This window comes from Sus scrofa, chromosome 16 (genome assembly GCF_054392235.1).
Source record: "Sus scrofa isolate SSC_HxYL_T2T_F1_AM1 chromosome 16, Sscrofa_HxYL_maternal_Yorkshire_Landrace_v2.0, whole genome shotgun sequence".
In the NCBI taxonomy this organism is placed as follows: domain Eukaryota; kingdom Metazoa; phylum Chordata; class Mammalia; order Artiodactyla; family Suidae; genus Sus; species Sus scrofa.
Genome location: NC_139398.1, coordinates 50479229 through 50505865, shown reverse-complemented (window position 1 = coordinate 50505865; position 26637 = coordinate 50479229). Strand labels below are relative to the sequence as shown.

Genomic DNA, 26637 nt, shown 5'->3' with positions numbered 1-26637 from the left:
CGCTTTCCAGAGTCATTATCAGAATGCAACCAAATACATTTTTTTTAACTGCCTTGTAATTAAAGTTTCATGCCAATGAGTTCAGTTATCTTTAAGGAAAATAGTGAATCTCAAATAAAACTTCCACTAAAATTGGCGGATCCGTGTGACTTTTTCAACTATTAATTCAATTTGACCTTGAAACAAATAAAGAAAACATCTTAAAACACTTTTTTGTGTGTGTGTCTTTTTTTTTGTCTTTTGTCTTTTCAGGGCCTTACCCATGGAATACGGAGGTTCCCAGGCTAGGGGTTGAATCAGAGCTACAGCTGCTGGCCTACATCATAGCCACAGCAATGCCAGATCTGAACTGCATCTGTGACCTACACCACAGCTCACAGCAACACCAGATCCTTAACCCACTGAGCAAGGCCAGGGATCCAACCCAAAACCTCATGGTTCCTAGTCAGATTTATTTCTGTTGAGCCACAACTGGAACTCCTTAAAACATTTTTTAAATTTTTTATTTATTTTTTGTCTTTTTCTAGGGCCTCACGCATGGCATATGGAGGTTCCCAGGCTAGGGGTCTCATCACAGCTGTAGCCACCGGCCTACGCCAAAGCCACAGCAATGTGGGATCCGGGCTGCCTCTGTGACCTACACCACAGCTCGTGGCAATGCCGGATCCTTAACCCAATGAGCGAGGCCAGGGATTGAACCCACAACCTCATGGTTCCTAGTCGGATTTGTTAACCACTGAGACACAATGGGAACTCCCAAAACTTTTTTTAAGCTTTATCACATTTCATTTTTTTGGGGGGGGGATTAACTTTAATAACCATATCTAGTATATAACACAAATCCCTAAATAATGCTGAGAAAAACAGTGGAAAACATCCATAGGTTCAAAGGTTTTTTCATATAAAGCATATTTAAATGAAGTTTTATTTCATAAAGATTGTAGACATTTGTATGAGGTACCTCACATTTCATTTGTTTATTTTGCCATGTTATCAGCTTAGGGAAATAGCAACTTGAATTTCTATAGGGCAATTTGCTCTTTATTAATTGTTTGCTCTTTATTAATTATTAATAAAATTAAGTCTATGGGGAGTTCCTGTCGTGGCGCAGTGGTTAACGAATCCGACTAGGAACCATGAGGTTGCGGGTTTGGTCCCTGCCCTTGCTCAGTGGGTTAACGATCCGGCGTTGCCGTGAGCTGTGGTGTAGGTTGCAGGCGCGGCTCGGATCCCGCGTTGCTGTGGCTCTGGCGTAGGCCGGTGGCTACAGCTCCGATTCAACCCCTAGCCTGGGAACCTCCATATGCCGCGGGAGCGGCCCAAGAAATAGCAACAACAACAACAACAACAAAAGACAAAAGACAAAAAAAAAAAAAAGAGACAAAAATTAAGTCTATGGGTATATTATGAATACTAAAATATGAGATAACTTGCTGGTTATTTCTTCATGAATTTGAAGACCCAAGTACTTCTGTTTATTTCTCAGTATTTCAAATACCCGATTCCCTTGTTTTTGGTTCCTTCCTCAGCTATAGCTCTCTAACATTTTGTTGTTATCAGAATCTTTAAGAGAATGACCCCAAATCTGAAGAAAACTCAAACTGTTAAATGGTGTTTGTGAACTGCTTTTTGAGCCATTGAAGGGCTTTACTTTTAGATGAACATGCCCTTTGAGGATTTGGCAACTCCACCCTTTCTTCCCTGACCCTGAGTTTCAGATCCAACCCTTAGTTCTCTTCCTTGAGAGTGCAGGTCTCTTCCATCCCTAGGCAATCAGCAGAATAAAGCACGGTGCGGGGCCATTTACAGGAAGAAAGAAATAACCAGTAAACGAGCGTGCTTTGTTGTACAAACGTTTTTTGTGTTGGGATACGATCTGAGTACATTTATTCAATGTCAGTAATATTCATCCACTCATTATTTATTCGTTCGACAAATATTCTTGAGTAGCCACTATGCACCAAGCATTATTCATTCTTCTAAGTTTTTAAATTGTAATCAGTTCTATTTTTTATAATCTATTATTTACCAAGGTACTAATACTGGAATCTCTCTTTCTTTCCCATTGGATTTTGGATGTACAGCATAAAGATTGTGAGATTGGCCTCTAGAATCAGAGAATCTATGAAAAATCCCAGCTCTAGCACTTTGTAGTGGTGAGACTTTGGGCAACTTTGTGAACTTTTCTAAGCCTCATTTACTTCATCTTTACAATGGCAGTAATAATAGTACTTACTTCTATTTCCTGAAGAGTGAATGAGAAAATGCGCATAAAGTGTTTTGCACTGGGCTTGATGGGCTAGAAAGCATTCAATAGATGTTATTTCCTAGTGTTATGAATCATGGTACTTGGCTACTTGATTGTCATAATCTTTTTCAGCATCTATTGAGCATATACCTATGAAGTGTACTCAGAATAAACCTGGACAGTCAGAGAGACACCACCATCTGGCCGGTTGTGTTATAAACAAAAGGCCCTTAAACCGGGTCTGGCAGTGGTGAGGGGAACAGATGCTCTGAATGCCTTGTAGAATGTGTTTCTCACTATATGTTTAAGCTGCGATGAATGTCATTAATGTCATCTCTCCTTTTATTTTAGGTAAGTACATCACCACTTTTGAAACTCTGTGCAGATGGGTAAGTCTTGCTGTTGGAGCTTTTCATGTTGATTTGCATACTTGGAGAATCTGGACCAGACAATGTGCTTATCACGGTCAGACAAATGCTTTTATTTTATTCAAGCAGAGATCTGGAAAGATAACAGCGTTTCCCACACACATTCCATGTCTGTTTCAAATCTTTGGCAGAAAAAAATGCCTTCATTATTTTAAATTGGATAGCATGTTATGTTTAATCTAAATAACTGAAGATTGAGTTTTTTATTCAGTAGAAGGCAGAGTATTTGAAAGACTTTAGAGTAGAAAAAAATTTTTTCCCTTCTATGCGTAATCATAACTATCTCTCTGAAGTAAACATATAAACTCTTATTTTTCTGCTTGCAAATGAATGGTCTTTTTTGATGCATAAAAGAGCAAGCATTCCATGATCAGATTCTATTAATGAGACGTAATTGTGTAGCAAATAGAAAATGTGGCTAATGGTCCTGAAAGATCATGTGTACAGAACATTGTAGAGGCAATTCCTGTTATTAGTAGGAGTTTGCATAATTTCATATTTCTATTGTTGGCTGTGTCTATCCCCATAGAAGATGAGCTGGAAGAAAAGACCTGAAAACAAGGGATTTAGTATAGACCTAAGTTGGATGTGAAAGATGAGTAAACTGTGAAACAACTCACAAAAGGAAGTTGGGAAATCTTTGTTGCTGGTGAACTTCAAAAAAGTACATAGACAGTTTTATTTGTTTTAGGAGACTAAGATTTATCCTGCCTTGAGGCAAAGTATTGAATTGACTGATTGTCCTCAGAGATAAAATCCAGTTTGCTCCTCCAGCTTTAATTTCCTCTACTTACTCTGTATATACTCTGTGTGTTAGTTGTGGTCTTTTAAGAAGCTAATGCTAAAGTGGGATTATAAATGCAAGAATTTTAGGAAATGCTTATGTAAGAGAAAATAGGGAGCAAGCCAGATAAAATTGAGTGAATCCTCAGATTATGATACACATTTGACACTAAACGAAGGAGAGCGGTTGGGTGGAAGCACCCTAGATTGGGTTAGGTAAAGCCTTATATATGGAGTCCTTAAGCCAAAATTGGCCATCAAAGGAGTCCTGTGTTTCCAGGGAATGAGTTCGCTTCAGTGTCTCTAGTGATCAGTCATTGCTTGGGAGCAGGTCATGGCAGGTGTGGCCACAACTCAAACGTTGCAGTGGCTTTCAGAGGCAGCAGCTGAGGGCCCTTGACCAAGTATTATCCCTCTAGTTGGAGTCTGCAGCACATCCTTGTGGCCACCACCCTTTTCCTTCTATGTCTTGGTTCTTCCCGCTTTCTGTTTTCTATTACAATTCCTCTCTTGCCATCATTTTTGATCCACATCCTACTCCTTCTTCTTGCTCAGATCAATTATCAATTCCTTCATGATCTGGTCAAGAAGGTGGCTGGTTACTACCACTCTTTTTTGGAATTTTATCATTCTTTGTATCTCCCTACATGTTGCCTTTTATTATCCATTTGTTCAAAAATTATTGTCAAGAGCTGTGCTTATACTAGACATCTTATTCTCCTGGGGGTCAGAAAAATTAATGACTGGATAACATTTTGAAAACCTCATTGTGGTCAAGTAGGAGAGACAATACAATAAAATCCATGAATTAAAATACAGTGTAAAAGAGATAACAGCATGGGCAAAGAGATATGGGGAGACAGAAGAAGGAAAATTACATCTGGGGGGAGAAGGGAAGGTAGTCCTGAGGGAGGAAGGAGAAACTTCACGCACCAAGTGACACTGAAATTTGTCTTGAAGGTTGCCCAGGTAGCTAGGGGTTAATGGTTGAATGGGCGCCATGTTCAAAGGCACACTGGTTTGAACCATCATAGAGAAGGTTGATGGTACAGTGAATCTTACATGACATGGTGAATTTATGGGACTATAGTAGGAGGAGAGTCTGAAAAATACACCTAAAACTAGATGATTAGAGACCTCTGGGCTTGGTAAGTTGTTTGGACCCTAATAACATCTGAGGGTCATGTGGGCTTGGCAGAATCACGAAAAATATTGATGTATACAATTTCATTTATCCATACCAAACAAAAAGAGATAGTTATACTTTTATATTTACTTTCATGTGTAAATTTAAATGTATTTTCTATATATTTTAAAATAAAGGTTTCTGTATTTTAAAACTAATGATAAATCACAATGAAGAAATAACATATTGATAAATGAGATAAAAAACAGGGAACAGGACCCAAATATAATGGGAAGATTTTTTAGACTTTTAATCTCACGTGTGAGATTTCTTGCAAATAATCATTTCCTTCCCTGCACACATTTCCTTTTTGTACTGGGCGTTTATTATGACGAAATTGGAAAATCCAAATAGGATTTTTATTCCAAATAGGTAAGATATCAAAAAGCACAGTTTTATGGTGTCTGCAATATTTGGGAAACTAGTCATAGAAATTCCCTAGAAGGTTACTTGACAATTCTAACTTTAAATCTCCATAAATCCTAAATTCAATATATTATCCTATTTTATAAGAACTGTAGATGTACTCATGCTTTTTAGTTTAAAAAAGGCAACTTATACTGGGGAAATGGTTCACTAAATTATCAGCATAAAGTTTATTTTTAAGTGAAAGTTGTCTAGGTTGGGAGCAATTAAGTTGACTGATTATGTCAAGAACAGAAAAGTTTAGAATATCATTGCCTAAAAACTCAGATTAGATACATTTATGTAAATAAATACATTAATACATGAGCACCTGGTCACAAATTATTTCCAAGTTGTTCAGTACTGATTAGTGGTTTCTGAATATCTTTGTAGGTATATGATTACTATTAGCTCATTGTTTTGTAACCCCCTAGGACTTGTCAAGAGTCAAGTTATAGAAGGCATCAGTATTTTTAAACATAGTTTTTGGATGAATAAATTACAAAATGAGAAAATTATATTACCAAGATAAATTATATAGAACTATATCTTCTCAAAAAAGATGAATATTCTGTAATTTGTAGTTTGGATCCACATCTCCTGTTGAATACTTTTAAGATGTATTAGCTTTTACTAACTTAAGAGGTAAGATTTTCTCTAAGAGAAAGGGGAGGAGGAGGAGGGGGCTGGAAGAGATCATGAGTTTTGTAATAGTAGCTGTCATCAGTGTAGTACTTGACAAACAGAAAGTGCTTAACAGTGATTATTGAAGGAATTGGATAAAGGTAAATTGAATGCATGCATACAAATGAGTAAAGGTAAACCTCTAGGATAAAAAGGAAGAATACAATGTTTTCAGTCTTTTTCTTTTTTTCTTTTGAGAATAAACTATAGTAGGAAAAACATTTTAAATTAAGACCCAAGGCACACAAACATATACATACGATTGTGTATAATTATAATTCAAGTATCAGAAATAAATACTTAGCTCTATCACGTGCAATACATTCTAATATTCTTCCTTTTCTTCTGCACATTAAAAAATGCTGGTCATATCCCACTACATAGAATTCATAACCTACTAATAGATTGCAGTTCACAGTTTGAAAAATGCTTATGTGGGACAAATATATATTTGTGTTGTTATTCAGAAATGAATCTATTAGAGCCATTTATTACAATCAGGCCTGAAAAATAAAAGCCAGACGAAGACTCTAAGTACTTTCTCACTAACAAAGGGATTTATTTTAATTTTTAATTTTACGTAATTTCAGATTTACTGTAAAATTGCAAGGATGGCACGAAAGACTCCTGGATACCCTTCACCGAGGGTCCTCTTCATTCTCATTTTCTATCTTCTGTCTTTCTTTCCCTCTCTCTCTCTTTTAGTCTATCTCTCTATCTCTCTTCCATGTATATACATAAATGTATATACATAAATATATGTTTATTTTTGTAATTTTTCTTTTCAGATATTTAAGTTATAGATGTGATACCCTTTTTCCTCTAAATACTTAAATATTTCATAAAATGTGGAATTAGCTTACATATAGTTCAGGGATCAAAATTATAAAATTAACAGTGATACAATATAATTATCTAATCTATATAACTAATTTTAAATTTCAGTAGTTGTTCCAATAGTTCTTTAGGGCAAGATAAAATACATACAAAATAATGCTTTGCAATTAGTTGTCATGTCCTTTAAACTAGAACAATTCCTGAGACTTTGATTGGATTTCATGACATTGGTGTTTTGTTTTTGTTTTTGTTTTTAAATACAGGCTAGTTGTTTCATAGATATTTCTTCAATTTGAGTTTTATGTTTCCTTGTGATGAGATTCAGGTCATACAGTTTTGGTGGGAATATTACAAAAGTGATGCTCAGTTCTTACATCTGCAGGCACATGCTGTTTAGTTTCATTACTACAGTTTTAACTTTGATCGTTTGGTTAAAGTGATATCTGCCATGTTTCTCCACCATGGTTAAAATTTTCCACTTTAATGAAAAGCAGCTTGTAGAGTCATACTTTGAGACTAGGGAAATATCCTGGTATTTCTCGAATTTTTACCCAATCATTAAATTTATAGATGATTTCTGCCTGTATCAGTTATTATAATGATGGTTGCTAAGGGTGATTATTTCTTCTTGATTTATTAGTGGCATCTTTTCGTAGGGAAAAGTGTTCTTTTCCTACCTTTGTATTTGTTTCTGTATAGCCTCATAGATTCGTTATTTAGCAGCTTATAATCCTTAATTATTGTTAGTTAATATCATTATTTATTTTGGTGTTCATACTGTCGTAGATTTGGACAGTGAGAGTTCCTTCTGCTTGGCTCCACTGCCATTTTGACATGTCCTTATCATTCCTTCAGCACTTTCTAACTTTTTGACACACGATATTTAAGACTAGTATTTTCTCCTGCCCCAGTTTTGGAAGCAGTGGCTTCTGTAAGAATCCTTGGTTCCTTTTAATAGAAAAAGATATTTAGAAACCAAAATTTGGGGTGGGGGTGTGCTTATTGCTACTGGAGAGTTTTTGCTTCTAGTCCACTGGTTCTACCTGGTCTCAGTAGGGGAAGAAGCATATGTATATACATACTTCTATACATTAATGTGTGCATAAATATACATGCCTGTGCATATCTGTATCCATGTGTATATCCAGGTATCTCTATATATTACATACATGATTTCACACCTATACTTCCAATTCCAGTTCAGTACAACAGTGTTCATTCTTTTCTTCTCCATTTTCATCTGTTCCCTTACAACAGTAAGAAATCTGCCTCCCATTATTCATAATATATTACACATTTTCTTAATCCTAGAACATAGTTCTACATAGTAGTCTCAGAATTGCTAACCTGTGCCTCTGGTGGTGGGAAGTGAGGGAGAAGAACCTGGGAGAAAAGAGACTGTAAGCCTTTTAATTTGATTTTTAGCATTCTTTTTGTCTTATTTGCCTAATCTTGTATTCTAGTGTTACTTGGTTAGTTTTCCCTTCACCCCATTCTCATCCTACTTCAATGAGTTGTGTTTCTCATTTGAAATATGGTTCAGTTTATAAACCATATTCAGTTTGTAAGTTTGTTTTCATATAGGGCTGAATCAAACAATATGGGGATTGGCTTTTTCTATTTCTATGTTTAAAATAAGATGCTAATAAACCCATTTCCGCAGTAGTAAGGATTGCCTCGCACCATTAAATACCCAGCCAAAGCAGGTAAATAGGTATTATTTTTTTTCCTGGAGTAGATATCTATGACTTAAATCAGAGTATCTGTTGAACTTTGTCGTGGACTAAACTTCAGGATCATCTGGGAAAAAAAAATATAGAGATAATTGTGGGTGCAGGAGTGTTTTCAAACATACTTCTGAGTGAATTCCAAATGTATTTCTGGGTTTTGATAGGTGGTTATTTTCACCTCATCTCATTTTGATTAGTGTCGGTTGCAGATGTGGCTCAGATTCTGCATTGCTGTGGCTCTGGCGTAGGCCAGCGTCTACAGCTCCGATTAGACCCCTAGGCTGGGAACCTCCACATGCCAAGGGAAGCAGCCCTAGAAAAGACAAAAAGACCCCCCTCCCCAAAAAAAGAAGCACAAATGTAAAAGTACATTTTGTGTTTAGTTTTAAATTTAGACCTGAGCTTCCTGAAAGACACAGTAAATAGGGAAACCTGATAATATTTGTCTTTAACAGGAAAACTTTCATCCTGTAAATATGCTAATATTTTTCATTACTATCTTTATACAAAGCAGATCAGTATCTTTAACAACAATTTTATGTGACTTACATACAAGTCCATTATTCATTATTCATTGTGGGTAAATATGTATTCTTGTATGTAGCCTTGATTCAAGTCTATTTATTAAACCATTGTCCTATGTAAGAATTTCTATAAAAATTTAAGTCATTACAGGTCTGATGACTTGATATTGGGAAACAAGTTAGCATACATGTCAGAATGGCTTTTCAGTCTGGCCATTGCATTACCTTTGTCATATATCACTTGGTTCACCTTAGCTTGGCAGGAACTTGACTACAGAAGCTAGATGGTTGTCAGCAGAGATTTAGCCCTTTGTCTGGAGTGGGAATAATCTGAGATTTGTACTGGAGTGAGATCTAGAGGTTTTATATTACAGGATTAGAGTTAGCAAAACCACCAAGAAATGTTTATGGAGGCAACATAACCACAGAGGTATCTGATTACCTATTCAGAGCACTTGCAGTAGAATTTCTTACGGTTTATGATGTAGTCAAAAAACTGTAAAATAAAATAAAACTGCAAAGTGTTATTTTTTTTTTTTACTTTTGATAATTGAAAAGTAATCACTATTTCAAGGCAATCATTTTTATCTCAATTGATATGGAAAACATCCTTCCTTAAAGCTATCATTCCTATGATATTTAAGTAATGTAGTCTAGAAAATGTTTCTAGGTTCAGCCATTTTGGAATTAAAATTTGTTGCCCTTTTCCTATCCTACATCTGTAGAAATAGGAATTGTGTCATTATAAGAGATTCTGATCATGTAATCCACATTATGAGTTAAAAATAAATGTTGAATTCTTCTATTATTGTGGTCTTTTGCCAAAATAGAGAAGAGAAATTGAGGGAATAAGCTTATCTCTTTGATGAGATTAATTTGAAATTTTTCCTTGAAGTTTTACAAAGATTAGTAATACCTAGTATATTTCATAGGTGCTTATTAACGAGTTGATGATAATAGTCAAATATTGGGAGCAAATATACATTAATAGAAAACTATTTAAAATTAGATGCTTCCATACATATATTTACAAAAAATGACAGGGATATTAACATTTAAATTAATCACAAACTATACATAATGTGATTCCTTACACATTTTAAAATATTTATACTAAAATGTGAAACTGATTCTGATAGAATTAGAGATGTTATTTCCTTGTATTTATAGCTATAACTTAAATAAATTTTGAAAAAATATTATTAACTTTTACAGCAAAAAGTTATGACAGACTATTACACTTAAAATAATCTAGCAAGAATTTTAACATTCCACATTTCTAGAACCGCAAGCCAAGACTACTTTTTTGCATTCCTTTGATGGAGAGTTTAAGGTATTTGAACAAGTCTTCAGGGATTAGCTCATCATTTTGCTGCCAGAGTGAGTTATATATGCACCTCAGTTTTAAGCAATAATGTGATCATTTGTTTACTTAATTCATCATTTATTGGGTACTTAGTATTTGCTTAATAGGACTTGAGAATACAAAGTGAGGGTTTTGGCCCTCAGGAACTAAAAGTTTAGTGAAGAGATTGTCATAAACATACAAAAATCCAGGTTAGGCTGTGCCAAAGTGTCAGCAATGTGGCTCAGGAGAGTGGATGGTCACAAATGACTCCTGCTGCAGACTCACACCAGGGAGGGGTTGGGGGGCAGATGGCTGCGGATTGGGTGCTCTCCATCTTGGATTGTTTGGTTAGCTCCAAGCTAATTCAGAAAAACTTCCATTTCTAATTCTTCCATTAAACACCATTATAATAACGTCAGTGCTCTTTCTGCTGTTATTAAGTTAGTCATGGTCGATAAGTCTTACAATGTGGACCTGCCATTCCAAACATCAATTCTGTCCATACACAAAAGAAATCCAGCTGAACTTCATAATCTGTAATTTTGAGAAATCCATAACTCTCATCTTTCTTCAGAAGAATAATGAGAAAGAACAATAGGTGAAAACTATTGCCAGTGTTTACTTGACTTTCTGTGCATCTCCGTTGCTCATCTGTCCCAGAAGGTTTAAGCTGGTTGCTGTTTCTCTCTCTTACTGTGGCGAGAGTCAATAAGATGATTTATTCACAAAACCTTAAGAAAAGGCTAGATAGCTGCTAAGTAGTGTATTATTTAGGTGGATCAAGAGAGGCCAGATCATTGGAATACAGAAAGGATATAAGTTAAATCACTGGTGTAAGATTTCTAAACAGTGAAAAAACATTTTACCATATTTCTTTCAATATTTGCCTTTCTGCATATGTGTGATAAATAACATTCGTTTTAACTATTACTGTGTTGTCATATATACATACAGCTACTGATTTTTAAAAATAGTTACTTTAAGCAATTTTTTCTTTCATTTCAACAAGATTAGAGAATTTAGAGTTATAACTATTCTTTCTCTCCCCTCCCTTTTAAATTCATCCGTGTTTTTTTTTTCCTGCTGCTTTTTCATACAATATACATATTTCAGTGTATGTACTTTATATATACTTTACTAACTTTCTTAAGAAACAGAGTAGTTTGTGACTTAAATGACTATATGCAGTCTAAAAGATTATAAAATCCTTTAGCTTTTAGTAGCTCTCTACTGGCTTATTAATTTATCATGAGTTTAATACTCTGTCTAGGTTTAATCTGTATCATAAAGCACAAGTAGACCATTTACAGACCTGTGCTTGTCACTGATATTTGGCTTAATGGAAACATAAATAAATGTTTTTAGCCCTTTTAAATATATGAAAGGTGTCTACAAATATCAGATATCTCAAAGTCAATACTGAACATGAAGTTAATTCCTAAGAAAACCTCCAGGCATGTAACCATATGGATTGATGTATTAAAACCAATTATTAAAAACCTCTTTCAACTGATCTTTTTTTCCTTATTTCAAAAGATAAATGCAGATAAATACTGTCATTCCTTGAAATCCTATCGTCTGTTTCAGAAAACAGAAGTGTATGCTTATGCTATTGAGTATACAACTTGATCCTTCATCTCAATGAGCACACAAGCCCTCTCTAAATTTAAAATCTTTGTCAGTCACACTGGGATCACTTAAAATTAATTTTTCCCAAGCCTGTTTCTTAACAGACATTTCAAAATTACTTTGAAAGCTACTGCTCTCATGAAAGTTCGGTGGGTGCCAAATTTAGAACTTTGGGTCATCAAGATTAGCGGAAACAGATTCACAGACTTCATAAAACTTACAGTTACCAAGGGGACAGGTGGGGCAGGGGAGGAATGACTGGGGGGTTGGCATTGGCATATGCACACTGAGATATGTAAAAATTACTGGCCAACAGGAACTGGTATTATAATCTATGTGGGAAAAGAATCTGAATGAGAATGTATAATGTGTAGATGTATAACTGAATCACTGTGTTGTACAGCAGATATTATCACAACCTTGTAACTCATCTCTACTTCAATAAAACTTTAAAAAAATGGGGGGGGGGGAGATCAGCAGAGAACATCTCCATATGCACATCAGAAAACTTAGACTGAAGAGGTTCCATAATAGCTCAGACTCTAAAGCAGAAGAGTCAGACCTGAATCCAGGTCAGATGAGATCCAAAGCCCTTTCAGCTTCCATTACAAAGACTAATTTGTTCCCTCAAATATCATGAAAGTTTATGTGTCCGTTGTCATTTCATAGCCTTCAAGCACTTACAAATTGGGAAGGTGTAGCCCACAGACACACTGAATTACCTTAGGGACAACCAACTATGACTTTACGTATGTGAGCTGGATGGCTGAGCTGTTGGTAGCTATGGAGGTGTTGATTAAAAACCAAACAAACAAAAAAGCATTCCTTTCCGCCCTGTGACAGGCTTTGGACTTTGGTAATGTCATGAAGAGTTTACTGTAGATTGTGGGAACGCTTACGCACTTGAATCTCAATTCTGTAACTAGAGAAATAAAAATCTACTTTTTGGAACTTTATTCTAGAGAGAAGTTGAGTGTTTTTGAAATATTTATTTGGTAAAGGAGGCATCCGAATAGGCTCACTGAAATTCATTTTACCTCAGAATGAAAACCTAGTTACAGCTAGTCCGAGTGCATATGTAGATACTATGTAGTTAACATTGATACATATGTGCCATTGTCTGCCTAGAAGTCATTGGAAAGTAAGAGTATGATTAGGGAAATTTCCTGTGGAGATGAAAAGATATATCAGACAAGTCCTCGTCTTTGTAGAACTTTACAGAGGGGAAAAACTGAGCAAAATCTACCAGGACAGTATGGGCATCTGCCTGGCCTAGGCAAGTGTACCTTATCCTATCGATGCCCATGTAATACTAGAAAATACAATCAGGTGCTTTTTCGTGAAAACTTTTTCTTTTTTTTTTAATTACCATTTTATTTTATTTTCAGGTTTTTTTTCTTTTTTCCTTTTCTAGAGCTACTCCCGTGGCATACAGAGGTTCCCAGGCTAGGAGTCTAATCAGAGCTGTAGCTGCTGGCCTATGCCAGGGCCACAGCAACGTGGGATCTGAGCCGCGTCTGCGACCTACACCACAGCTCATGGCAACACTGGATCCTTAACCCACTTTGCAAGGCCAGGGATCAAACCTGCAACCTCATGGTTCCTAGTCAGATTCGTTAACCAACAATTGCACCACGACGGGAACTCCTCGTGAACACTTTTGATTCCACGTGGAGGAATGTTTTATTCTTCAAATCATATGCCATTTATTTCATCTAACTTTTTCCTCTGTATTTTTTGTTTGTTTTATGGCTCTACCCACAGCATATGGAAATTCCCAGACCAGGAATCAAATCTAAGCCATAGCTGAGACCTATAACCCATGATACTGGGCAGGGGATTGAACCTGCACCTCTGCAGTGACTTGAGCTCCTGCAGTCAAGATTCTTAACCCACTGCACCACAGTGAGAATTCCTCCTTTGTGTTTTTAAATGCAGCAATTTAGTAGCATACTAACAGAATATCACTTAAAATGAGGCTTTGGGGGGGGGCTGCTGTGTCCGGGGCATGTGGAATTTCCTGGGTCAGGGGTTGAACCTGTGCCACAGCAATGACAATGCCAAATCCTTAACCCCGTAGGCAATCAGGGAACTCCAAATGAGGCATTTTTAAGTAACTGTATTTTACAGTGCAATGTTTGAAATTATGTTTCGGAAGTCTCATAATTACTAATGAGCCAAAGACATGCTCATTGATTAAGTGTTCCATGTAAAGACATTTATTTTGGAAACCATAAGACTATATAACAAGGGAGGTTGAGGTTAAAAAGTGACCCTCTAAGACTGAGAATGCCACGTGAATATCATTATAACTCATATTTTTAAAGTAATGACTATGCATTATGGCATTCATAGGAAATAACTAAAGTTCCTGCGCAATGAATTTCTGCTCTACTTCTCTTTCAATTCTGTTGTGTTGCTCCTCATCGTGATACCAAGTTTAGACAAAGTGCACAGATGTGATTTCCTATCTGGTCACTAGATGGCATCCTGCTTCCCCGTAGAATGAAATGGCTCAGGAGTTTCCAAGTGCAGAGCTCAGAAGTGGATGAGCCAATTGCACTTCCCACAGGGTTTGGATCTATTAAACTCATCAAAACAACAGGTAGCACGTGTTACTTTGCATTCAAAAGGAGAGTAATGATTTAGTTTGGAAACAGTAAGAAGGAAATGATCACTACTTAGGAAAAACATGAAGTATGCCTTTAGGAGGTAATTCAGAAGGAGGTCTGTTTTACTTTCCAAAAACTGATCGGAAACAAGGAAACATCTTATACTTACTAAGGAAACTGGGTCCTAATCAGTGAGTCATTTATTAAAGAATAGAAATATTGGCAAACGTTACAGAGTTCACATAGTCATTTTTCTTCAAACCAAGTAAAGGTAAATTTCTCTGCAAAGTCATATACAAGTAGTCACAGGCTATTTATTGTCCCACCCAAAGGAAGCCTTGCTGGACCCCTTAGAGCACAGGGATATATCTGAGGTATCCATTTAACCTTCTTAAGCAAAGATTTATACTTGTTAAGATAGAGTAGAAGACTTCTCTGTAGGAAGTGCTATACATGTTTGGAAAATTGTAGACTCTTAGAACGTTGAGTTAAAAGGATTTAGAGGATGTGTTTTCAAAGCCCTTTTCAAAGATGAAGAAAATATGGAAGTGGCCATTTCATGTACTTTAAAATATTAGTGCAACAAACCACAATACATTTGTGATACATTTTCATGTTATGATTTCTAAACTATTTGTTAATAAATGTATAGACTCAATGGTAGTTTGAGATATTATTACCTTTCTTCCCAGCTGAGATATTATTAGCTCAGAAAATTAAAAATCCTTCCCTTTCTCTTCTGGCACTTAAAAAAAACTGTTCCATAGAACTTTGGAGCTAGAAGAACATTTCTCATTTTTCAAAATATCACATGTAACCCTTTCATGTTATATATGGAGAGAGATTAATTTGTGATGCATCCTGTACTTTCTGTATCACATCATGTTGAGCAATTTCCTTTGTGGACCACGAGGCAAAAAAATCTATAGTAATAATGTAAAATAGATTATGCAAAAAGAATTACTGATTGCAATGTTTTCCAGGGTGGTGATTTTAATTTGGTGTTGGTATTTTAAGGATACATTCACAAAAGCAATTACATATTTGGCTACATTATTATAATGTAGTTAACTACTCAGAAATTTAAAAAGAGTTATGTCAGGTTATTATCAAATTTCAGAAATGGATTTTTCTTCTTTGTTTCATTGACTGCATTGACTCTTTGCGTTGCGGGTGGTATAAACTTCTCCTTTCCTTTCCTTCTTTTAGGAGTGGCTCTGGGGAATCATTAGGTAAATGCTTGTTGGTTTTCCATAATAATTATCTCTGAGCCTTAATGGTTTCTGGTTTTGGCCCTTCTTCATTTTCTCCAACTTTAGGCAGGAGTTCAGGATGGCTTCCAGTTTCAAAAAGAATTCTCCATTCAACTTACCATCTTGTCTCTGTCTGTGTGGTCTTGGCAAACTCTTCAGGACTGGCCAGGCATGATATTGTTGGCAGAAATGAAGCTCTGCCTCAACTTGGGCTCCAACTTTGCCTTTTTGCCTTAAGACTTTCCAGATTTAGGGAGAGTCCATGAATATCTGAAACATTGTATCTACAAGAGTGTGCTATAGAGATATTGAGGAACTCAGATCTTTTAAAGCTCCTGAGTTTAGGAATGATATGCTTATGCAAATTCTCTTAGAAATGAAGTTTTTAATCATTTAGTAAGTATCTGGGGAAAAGAAATTCCAGTATTTGCTGACTATTCCATGAGTAGTACTTTTAATATGAAAGTTTACCTTTTTAAACAGGAAAATAATAGCCTAATATTTGATTTCTCTTTATTGTTTGGAAAGATAACTAATTATCATGGTTGCTGTCCTTCTCAATCCCTATATACCATTTTGTATTTTCATTGCCTACCATTCACCCCAAGCTAATTTTTATAGTTAGAAAAGAATCATGGTAATCAAACAGGAGTTTTCTTTCCTCGAGATAGATCACATGGTGATCTGTCTGCCTAATTAATGTATGGATCTTTAATAATTTCTTTCTTTGATCCTCCAACTCAGAGGAGGGTGGTCGAGGCTATGCTGTTAGTTTTAACCAGTATGGGAACCTGATCTCAATTTATACATTGCCTCTCTTAGACTGATAATTTGAGGAGGTAATTATCAGCCAGGACAGGATCACTGACAGTGTTTAACTCTGCTACAGTTACCAGATTAAATAGCCAGAGCTCATCCCTCATTTCTGCTCCATCTTCAGAAACGCTTTGCACATGGAAATCTGTATTAAAAGTAAGTGAGTATATGTTGCATGTATGTACTTTGAAATTTTCATTGGAATGATAACTAAAAGAGCTAAGCTGATCATTGCAGTGACTAAATCAAGCAAAGATATTAACATTGAAATGATATAGTTTATCTTCAAAATCCCATAACTAGTATATGCTCACCACATACCTTAAAATGTAGAACCCTACAGTAATAAAAATAACAAAAACAAGAAGAGTGATAGTGAACACAGGTTATTTATTTATTTTTTCTTATGATTTTTATTTCCATTATAGTTGGTTTACAGTGTTGTCAATTTCTACTGTATAGCAAAGTGACCCAGATTCTCCTCCATCATATTCCATCACAAGTGACTAGATATAGTTCCCTGTGCTATGTGGCAGGATCTCATTGCTTATCCAGTCCAAACACAATAGTTTGCCTATGTTAACCCCAGATTCCCAGTCAATTCCACTCTCTCCCTTGGCAAGCACAAGTTTGTTCTCCAAGTCCATGAGTTTCTTTTCTGTGGAAAGGTTCATTTGTGCCATATATTAGATTCCAGATATATGTGATATCATATGGTATTTGTCTTTCTCTTTCTGACCTACATCACTTACTATGAGAGTCTATAGTTCCATCCATGTTACTGCAAATGGCATTTTTAATGGCAGAGTAGCATTCCATTGTGTATATCTACCACCTCTTTTTAATCCATTCATCTGTTGATGGACATTAGGTTGTTTCCACATCTTGGCTATTGTGAATAGTGCTGCAGGTGCATGTGTCTTTTTCAAGGAAAGCCTTTTCTGGATATATGCCCAGGGGTGGGATTGCTGGGTCATATAGTAGTTCTATGTTTAGTTTTCTGAGATACCTCTATACTGTTTTCCACAGTGGTTGTACCAATTTACATTCCCACCAACAGTGTGAAAGGGTACCCTTTTCTCCACACCCTCTCCAGCATTTTGAGCACAGGGTATTTAAGTCTCAGGTACTCTCTAAGCATTTTATATACATTAACCCAACTGATCTTCACAAAAACTCAAGTTAGATGCATGGTCATTACTTCCAACTTTTAGGTGAAAAACAAATGGAGAAACAGGTAGTTTAATCTGTGTTCATTACCATAATGCTTTGCTATTTTTAAACAGTCTGCCACTGCTTCTTCTGGGTTTGTAGATGGAAGTGCAATGCTATAGAATTGACAAAGTAGAGCACTAATTAATTTTACATAACATGAAAGTGAAACTCAAGGAACATTTAGGGGGTGGACAATGTGCAGTGTTGTGGATCTACACCTAAAAAATTAAAGGGTTGAACTCCATGGTCCCCTAAATTCTGTGGGGTTTTTTGTTATTGTTGTTGTTGTTGTTTTATGGCCACACCCACAGGCCAGAGATCAAATCCCAGCTGCAGCTGCAACCTACGCCACAGCCATGGCAATGTAAGATCCTTAACCCTTTGAACTACTGGGCTGGGGATTGAACCCAGACCTCCTCAGTGACCTGAGCCACTGCAGTGGGATCATTAACCCACTGTGCCACAGCGGGAACTCCCCCAAATCTGTGTTTTAAATGATGGCACTGACTGGTAAAATACAGATTTAAACTTATTTAACGTTTTCACATTAACAACTAGGAGAGGATGAAAATGGGTAGAGAATTCTGAGACTGTGGAAGGGGTCTGTAAGCTTGTGAAAATTAAAAAATAAAGAAGTAAGTTGTTTGTATATTTTAGAGATTAAGCCCCTGTCAGTTGCATTGTTTGAAACAATTTTCTCCTATTCTGTAAGTTGTCTTTTTGTTCTTTTTTTATGGTTTCCTTTGCTGTGCAAAAGCTTATCAGTTTGATTAGGCCCCATTGGTTTATTTTTGCTTTTATTTCTGTTGCTTTGGGTGACTGACCTGAGAAAGGTTGATGTCAGAGAATGTTTAGCCTATGTTCTCTTCTAGGAGTTTGATGGTGTCTTGTCTTACATTTAAGTGTTTAAGCCATTTTGAATTATTTTTGTGCATGGTGTGAGGATGTGTTCCAATTTCATTGATTTACATGCAGCTGTCCAGTTTTCCCAGCATCATCTGCTGAAAAGACTGTCTTTTCCCCATTTTATATTCTTGCCTCCTTTGTCGAAGATTAATTGACCATAGGTGTCTGGGTTTATTTCTATGCTGTCTATTCTGTTCCATTGGTCTGTATATCTGTTTTGGTACCAGTACCACACTGTCTTGATTACTGGGACTTGCAACTCAACAGAAAAAAACCAACAACCTAATTGAAAAATGGGCAAAAGACCTGAATAGACACTTCTCCAAAGAAGATATACAGATGGCCAAAAAGCACATGAAAAAATGCTCAATGTCACTGATTATTAGAGAAATGCAAATCAAAACTACTATGAGGTACCACCTCACACCAGCCAGATGGCCATTATTAATAAGTCCACAAATAACAAGTGCTGGAGAGTGTGTGGAGAAAAGGGAACCCTCTTGCACTATTGGTGGAAATGTAAGTTGGTACAACCACTATGGAAAACAGTATGGAGGTACCTCAGAAAACTATACATAGAACTGCAATATGACCCAGCAATCCCACTCTTGGGGATATATCCAAATAAAACTTTCCTTGAAAAAGACACATGCACCTATATGTTCATTGCAGCACTATTCACAATAGCCAAGACATGGAAACAACCTCAATGTCCATCAACAGATGAATGGATTAAGAAGATGTGATATATATACATAATGGAATACTACTCAGCCGTAAAAAACAAAATAATCCATTTGCAGCAACACAGATGGAACTAGAGACTCTCATAGTAAGTGAATAAGTCAGAAAAAAAAGACAAATGCCATATGATATCACATATATCTGGAATCTAATATATGGCACAAATGAACATTTCCATAGAAAAGAAAGTCACGGAAATGGAGAACAGACTTGTGGTTGCCAAGGGGAAGAAGGAGGGAGTGGGATGGCCTGGGAATCTGGGTTAATAGATGCAGACTATTGTCTTTGGAATGGATAAGCAATGAGACTCTGCTGTATAGCACTGGGAACTATATCTAGTTACTTATGGTAGAGCATGATAATGTGAGAAAAAGAATGTATATGTGTATGTGTGACTGGGTCACATTGCTTTACAGTAGAAAATTGACAAAATACTGTAAACCTAGTGGAAAAAAATAAAAATCAGTAAAAAAAAGGGGAAAAAAAAGACGTAAGAGAAGGAGAAAAAATTCAAATGGTCCATATTGCGATATCAAATTATGTAATGAAAACTGTGGTTTTAGAAATTTCCCATGAAGTATTTTAAGTGGTGAAAAGCAATGTCCTAGACCATGACTCTCAGCAAGCCTAAGACATTGACTGTACCTTGTGCGTCATAGCAACAGTCCAGAAAGAGTTGAAGTTTTACCCTTTCATGGAATACTTCAGTGTGAAGCCAGCCTTTTGAGGGATAGCCAGGTGACTTTAGCATGTGTCAGAGAGCAATTCTTTAATCAATACTTATATAAATATTTATTTCAATTTAGGCACTTATATGGAGTATATAAATAATTACTTACGTTCAAATAAAGGGAATTATCCATATGATCATAATATTCCAACTATGTCTTTCACTTTTTCCTAATTATTTCTTTCTAACTATGTCCAGCAGTTTCTGATTCTATTCTGTCTTCTGAATTTGCATCTGTATTCCAAAAGTGTCAATGATTGTCAGTAACCTGTTTTTAAATGGCTGAATTAATTCTAACAGAGATATCATCAGCAGTGCCACAAAAGTGATAAACATAAGTAGAATCCCAGAAGGATGCTTTATAGCATACTGTGACTACATAGCATTACAGAGGATGTTGATAACACCTCCCAATATGCATGGCATGTTAGCCTTCATTCTTGCTTTTACATATTCATCACATTTAAATTTTTGTTGATTTCCATTGTTCTATGACAGAGCCAGAGAAAGTATTATTCCCTACCACCTTTTACAGAGGACTACCTGAATCTCATAGAATTAGAGTATTTTCTCAATATCAGTTAAAAAATGCCAGAGACTTGCACTGCTGTAGTCATCATATATAGTCTTACAGAGACAACTATTCTCAACATTTAAGGTTTAAGGATGGGTAGGACTTCTACAGAAATAAGGCCAGCATAATTACAAACAGAGGAAGGAACACTGAACAAAGGCACGGAAACAGAAAACAGGGTACATGCTTTTTGGGGAAAGAGCCAGTGGGCGAGTGAGCTCAAGCACAGGATGAAAAGAATTAGCAGGCAGATGTTGATGGAATGCCATAAGAAGATCCATCTGGAATGTTTTCATGGGAGCTTAGGCTGGGTGTGTGGTCTAAGAAACATTAAGACTGGTGGATTAGACTGGATAAGAGGTAATGTGGGGTTGAGTCGGTGACAACGAAAAGGGTCAGAGATAGATAATAGAGGCATTTCAAAGATAGTATACCATATTACACAAATTAATATGATAGTTGAATAAGACTGAGGTATCCAAGGCAATGCTCATGTTCAGGCTTGAATAACTGGGAGAAGGATGAGGTGGGAACATAAAAGGGAAATCAGGAGAAGATCCTAAATCGGAAGAAGACGCTTGGGGAGATTTGTTGAGTTTTAGTGTTAGCTGGTGATGAAAGTAGATTATGCCTAATGTGGAAGTGAGGTCAGGGTATAGGTATGAATTAGAAAAACATTTATATAATTGTGCTATTTGAAGCCATTGAAGTGGTTAGAAAGAAAAGAAAATAGGGCTTATGGCTAAATCTTCCAAAAGGCAGCAGGAAGTCAGTGCAAAGCAGAGATGAACATGAATAGATTAAGCAGTTGGAAAAGAATTGAGTAGTATGATATCCTGTAAACTCTAGGAGAACTTCAAAAAGAGGGGATGAACCAACCATAGTCTTCAGAATCCAGTCTTCAGAATCCACCTGATTGAAAAATTGTGGCACTGTTTTAAATTCTATGAGAGAAAAGGGGTGATTTTAGTGACTCCCATCTTTTCTAATGCTTATCTTTTAATTAAACACACAGGCGAAGATTTGCTTTCCAGTCATACTCAGTGCTATATAATCTAAATGTAGCAGATACCTGGAGTTACCCTCGTGGCTCAGTGGTTAATGAAACAGACTAGCATCCATGAGAACATGGGTTCGATCCCCAGCCACTCTCAGTGGGTTAAGGATCCAGTGTTGCTGTGATGTAGACTGGCTGCTACAGTTCTAATTGGACCTCTAGTCTGGGAACCTCCATATGCCACGGGTATGGCCCAAAAGAGACCAAAAAAAAAAAAAAAAAAAAAAAAAAGTAGTAGATACCAGTGGTGGCCCCTTCACAACTTATTTCCTCTCTTCTCTTGCCAAAGATAACAATTCTTTCTTCAGATGTCACCCTTCTCAGGGGAGGCAGTCTTAATCCCCAGGTCAGGGGTACATTGGGTAGTCTGCCTCACTCAGGGTCATGTCTTGTTCCCTAAGACTGATTAGTCATGGGAAGATGACATTGTTCTAGAGCATGAGGTGTGAAGTTAGTTTGCTGGAGGGCTTTTTAAATACACATGCTCAGGAGGAGCATTTGCTGTGACCTTCGCCATGTCTGTGATTGATCATCATGCTATGGTAGTCATCTTGTGGCCACTAAAAGAATCTGGCATGTGGAGGCTGTGGAGTAGATTGATGGAAAGGATGTACTTCCTGGATATTACTGTCTTTCATGTAGCCAGACCTTTGTTCATTTGCCTCTGAGCTTTTTGGCAGTTGAAATTTGACATTTCTGCCTTTTTTTTTTTTTTTTTTTTTGTCTTTTTGCTGTTTCTTGGGCCGCTCCCACGATATATGGAGGTTCCCAGGCTAGGGGTCGAATCGGAGCTGTAGCCGCCGGCCTACGCCAGAGCCACAGCAACGCGGGATCCGAGCCGCGTCTGCAACCTACACCACAGCTCCCGGCAACGCCAGATCGTTAACCCACTGAGCAAGGGCAGGGACGGAACCCGCAACCTCATGGTTCCTAGTCGGATTCGTTAACCACTGCGCCACGATGGGAACTCCTCTGCTTTTTTTTTTTATCTTTTTAGGGTTGCACCCATGGCATAAGGAGGTTCCCACACTAGGGATCGAATTGGAGCCACAGCTCACACAACACTGAGTGAGGCCAGGAATCAAAACTGCATCCTCATGGACTCATGGATATTTGTCGGGTTCGGTAACCGCTGAGCTATGATGGGAACTCCTTGGAACTTTCTCATTTTTTTAAAGGTAGCAGAGTCTTAGTTTTCAATTACTTCAAGCCCAAAGCATGCCAACTGATAGAAAATATAAAGTTTTCATTTAACTTTATTCTTAACATTTTGAAATTGCCAACCAGGTAAAGAAGCCCTTAGGGAAGGGCTGGATGAAAGACATAGTTTCTTTGGAAACAAACTAAAAATTTCTGGCAGGGAAGCTGAGAAAGCCCAGGGAATTTTCTCAGGCTAACAGAATGTGTCTGTTTTGCTAAACAGGTGACAGACAGTTGGTAAGTCAAATTTTTGAATTGGACTGGAAATTGTATTGGAATGTGATATCCACTCACATTGTGCATTTCATGGAATTAGCCTGTTTTTGTTGTTTGTTTGGGCATTTTCTAAGCTGTAATCTGACCCAAACATGTTATTCATCTGCACAGCATCTAGGTCCTCCTTTATGTATGCTTGAGACATGCTGTGAAACCAAGTGTGTGCAATCTGGAAAAGGGTACCACAGTCCATCTTGCAGAAAAGAGCTTGAATGTTAACAGAAAAGACACAGATTTCACTCTGAAATCACAGTTGGCCAAGAGCATCTGTGATACCCTTAACACTGTCAGGCTAATTATAAGCCGTCATGTTTATTCTCCTTGGAATCCAAAAGTCAGGAGGGTTGAGGGGGGCAAATTCTTAAGGGATTTTGAAATCTATCATTGCTAGGACTTTTTACACTTCAATTGCTTACTCTTTAAAAATCTGCCATCCAGCAGTCTTTTTTGGTAACAGCAAGCCATGCTATGCATTCCTATGAATAAAATGCACAGTAACTGCATCCAAATACAGTGACTGAGCTGTGTGACTCCTCTTTGGAATATTTTTTAAAAAATCTGTTTAGGTAGAGACCCTTTATTGCTTGTTGAAAAATTCCAAAAGATTTAGGACTATGTGTAGTAAATTACAAATAACTGCATAGAATTCTTGAAGGATTCCTATGTTTTTTTCTAAAATAGTGTTTTTTAAAGCTTTTGTTGTTGTTACTGTTGTTTTTAGGGAAAGGCCCATTAACGAATCCAGCAAATACTGGGAGAATTAGTCTTTTTGGCATTTGTGGTAAATTAGGTCACTTCAGATCATCTGCACAGTAAATTTTGCTGCAATAATTGTGTGCATCTGTACATAGGCAGTATGTAAACTGTCCAGTCACAGGACTTTGCTGGAGGGCCTGAGGAGGAATTCTTTTGAATGTAATGTTGTTATCGTCTTTTTCCTTACCTGTATTGGGTTTCTTTGGGATAGAAATTTTATGTTGGGAAAAATACAAGATTTAGTGACCTGAGGCAGAAAAAGTTTATTTACAAGAAATTCAGATAATCCTCCATTAACTTGGAGTTCTATTTGGAATGTCAGCCCCAGATCAGTCCTTGGAACATTGTAATGTTACTCTAGCAACTGAAGGGGGACATAAAGCAAAGAAGTCTGTCCATTAGCATTGATTCCCAAGGTAGTGGTTACTTTGTTTGCCATAATACCTGGGGATAGCTCAAGGCACAGACTCAAGTTTCTGCTATGGAAAATTTACTCTTATCACCCTAGGAAGACTCTGGAGAGACAACCACTTGATATTCCTTTGGCAATGTTTCAAGTTTATGTGTATGGTGTATTAAGTCCACTTTTAGGGAAGCATGTAGCTATAGAGAAGCAAGAAGTCATGATAATGAAAAGAATAGTTATCTTATATTGGTGATTAGCTATAGACTCCACAGACATGTTTTAGCAATATACTTTTTGGAGATAGGATGGCATTCCAAAAAATTCTATCCTTAGGAAATTGGCAGTATCTAAAGATAATGAGGGAAATATGCTCATCTTAGTCTAATGTATAGAACTTTCTTTGCCATTTAAAAAATTAGTTTCTCTTGTGTGTAAATAGGTTAGCTTTCATCAAGAATAAAATGTTGTTATTGACATCAGAACTTTCATTGACTCTACAAATTCCTTGTCAACATTATGACTGTTCCTAAGATGCATCCAAATGAAAGAAATGCTTTCAAAACTAGGCAAACCTTGGTTACTTTGGTTTCAATTTTCAAACAAAGTATAAATCTTTATTTTTTATATACTGTTTATATTTTGTATGTTTTTTCCTGCCCTTAAATATTGATTTCTCAGAACTGGGTACTGAACCCAATGTATCAAACTCCAAAATAGAAAACAGATAAAACTGAACCATTATGGTTGAGTTAGGACAGGGATGAGTCTCAAGGTTCACTATTCACAGGTCTTCTTCCACCTTATCCCTCTCTGCTACATTTTCACTCAAACTTTTTATCAAAAGATCTTTGTTTTTAATTCCCAGGTCTGTGGCATCCATTTGATAAGTTTCTCCTTGAGTCTGAGCTCCATCAAACCATATAACCAATGCCCTAGACTCATTTTCCTCATCCCTCTCTCTTTTCACATTTAGTCAATCATTGCTATTTCCTTATCGCAAGAATAGGCAGGTATCTCTCTTTTCTCCCCTATTCTTGTGTCTTAATTCAGGCCATCAGTTTTTTGTTTTTTTTGTTTGTTTGTTTGCTTTTTGCACTATTTTCCTATGGACCTCTCTGATTTTATGCTTCTGATTCATTTGTTAATATTTTCTAAACTTTTTGACCTTATATATCATAAGCAAAGGAAAAAAAAAGATTGACTATGAACTCCTAATATGTTTATTTAGGTAGCCGTGAATTTATATGTTTTATATATATACACACACACACTGATATGTAAAGTTAAAACCACACATACCGAATTATTTAAGATTTAAACATGCGCATGGACACACACACACTTTTATATTTCTTCTTATACCCTATGTATGGATGGCTTGACGGTGCTCTAGCATGTGCATACCCCACTTTGGAGACTCTGGCTCTATGTCTGATAGAGAATCTTTCTGAAACCAAACCTCATACTTAAAGTCCTTCAATAGACCTCACTGATTGGTAGATAAAAATCTAAATTCTTAACTCAGAAGACAAGGCTGTTCGTGAACCAACTGTTGACTGCTTCTCAAATCTAAACTAAAATAATACCTCTGTGGAGTTCCTGTTGTGGCTCAGCAGAAACAAATCTGACTGGCATCCATGAGGATGTGGGTTTGATCCCTGGCCTAGCTCAGCGGGTTAAGGATCTGGCATTGCTGTGAGCTGTGGCATAGGTCACAGAAGTGGCTCAGATCCTGCATTGCTGTGGCTGTGGTGTACCTCCATATATTGCAGGTGTGGCCCTAAAAAAGACAAAATAAATAAATAAATAATAAAATAATAATAAAATAATACCTCTAAAATCTCTTATTAAACAATTTATACTTGATAAAATATTAAATAATTTGAACTTGTCCAAATAAATGTGTTAATACATTGCTTCTTTGAACAGGCACAGACTTAGCTGGGTTGTTTCGACTAGGACATTACAGCAAGACTATGTGGCATGAAATATCTACATGATTCTCACCACAAAAATGTCAATAAACAAAGATTATTAAATTTTTGGAGGGTATTGAAGAATAAAATGCATATGTGGGGTCCTGTAGCCTTTATACATGTCAGTCCTTGGGAAATTAGGGAGTGAGAGAAACAGAATAAAATGTATTAGCATCAGAATTTTCATCAGCTCTACAAATTTCTTGTCAACATAATGAGTTTCTAAAGTACATTGGAATGAAAGAAATGCCCCCCCCCCCTTTTTAAGAAAATGCTTATAAAAACAGCTGAACATTTGTTACTTTGGCTCCAAT

The 26637-nt window shown here is 36.6% G+C and overlaps 1 protein-coding gene and 1 long non-coding RNA gene across 29 annotated transcripts in view; both read left to right on the top strand.

Moving 5' to 3' along the window:
* PDE4D (phosphodiesterase 4D) overlaps nt 1-26637 on the top strand; it is a 1507422-nt gene that overhangs the window by 836877 nt on the left and 643908 nt on the right. The window lies entirely within an intron of this gene.
* Nucleotides 12315-21327, top strand: LOC146395566 (uncharacterized). The gene is made up of 2 exons (XR_014831394.1): nt 12315-16921; nt 19765-21327. It is a non-coding gene; the product is annotated as an uncharacterized LOC146395566 (long non-coding RNA).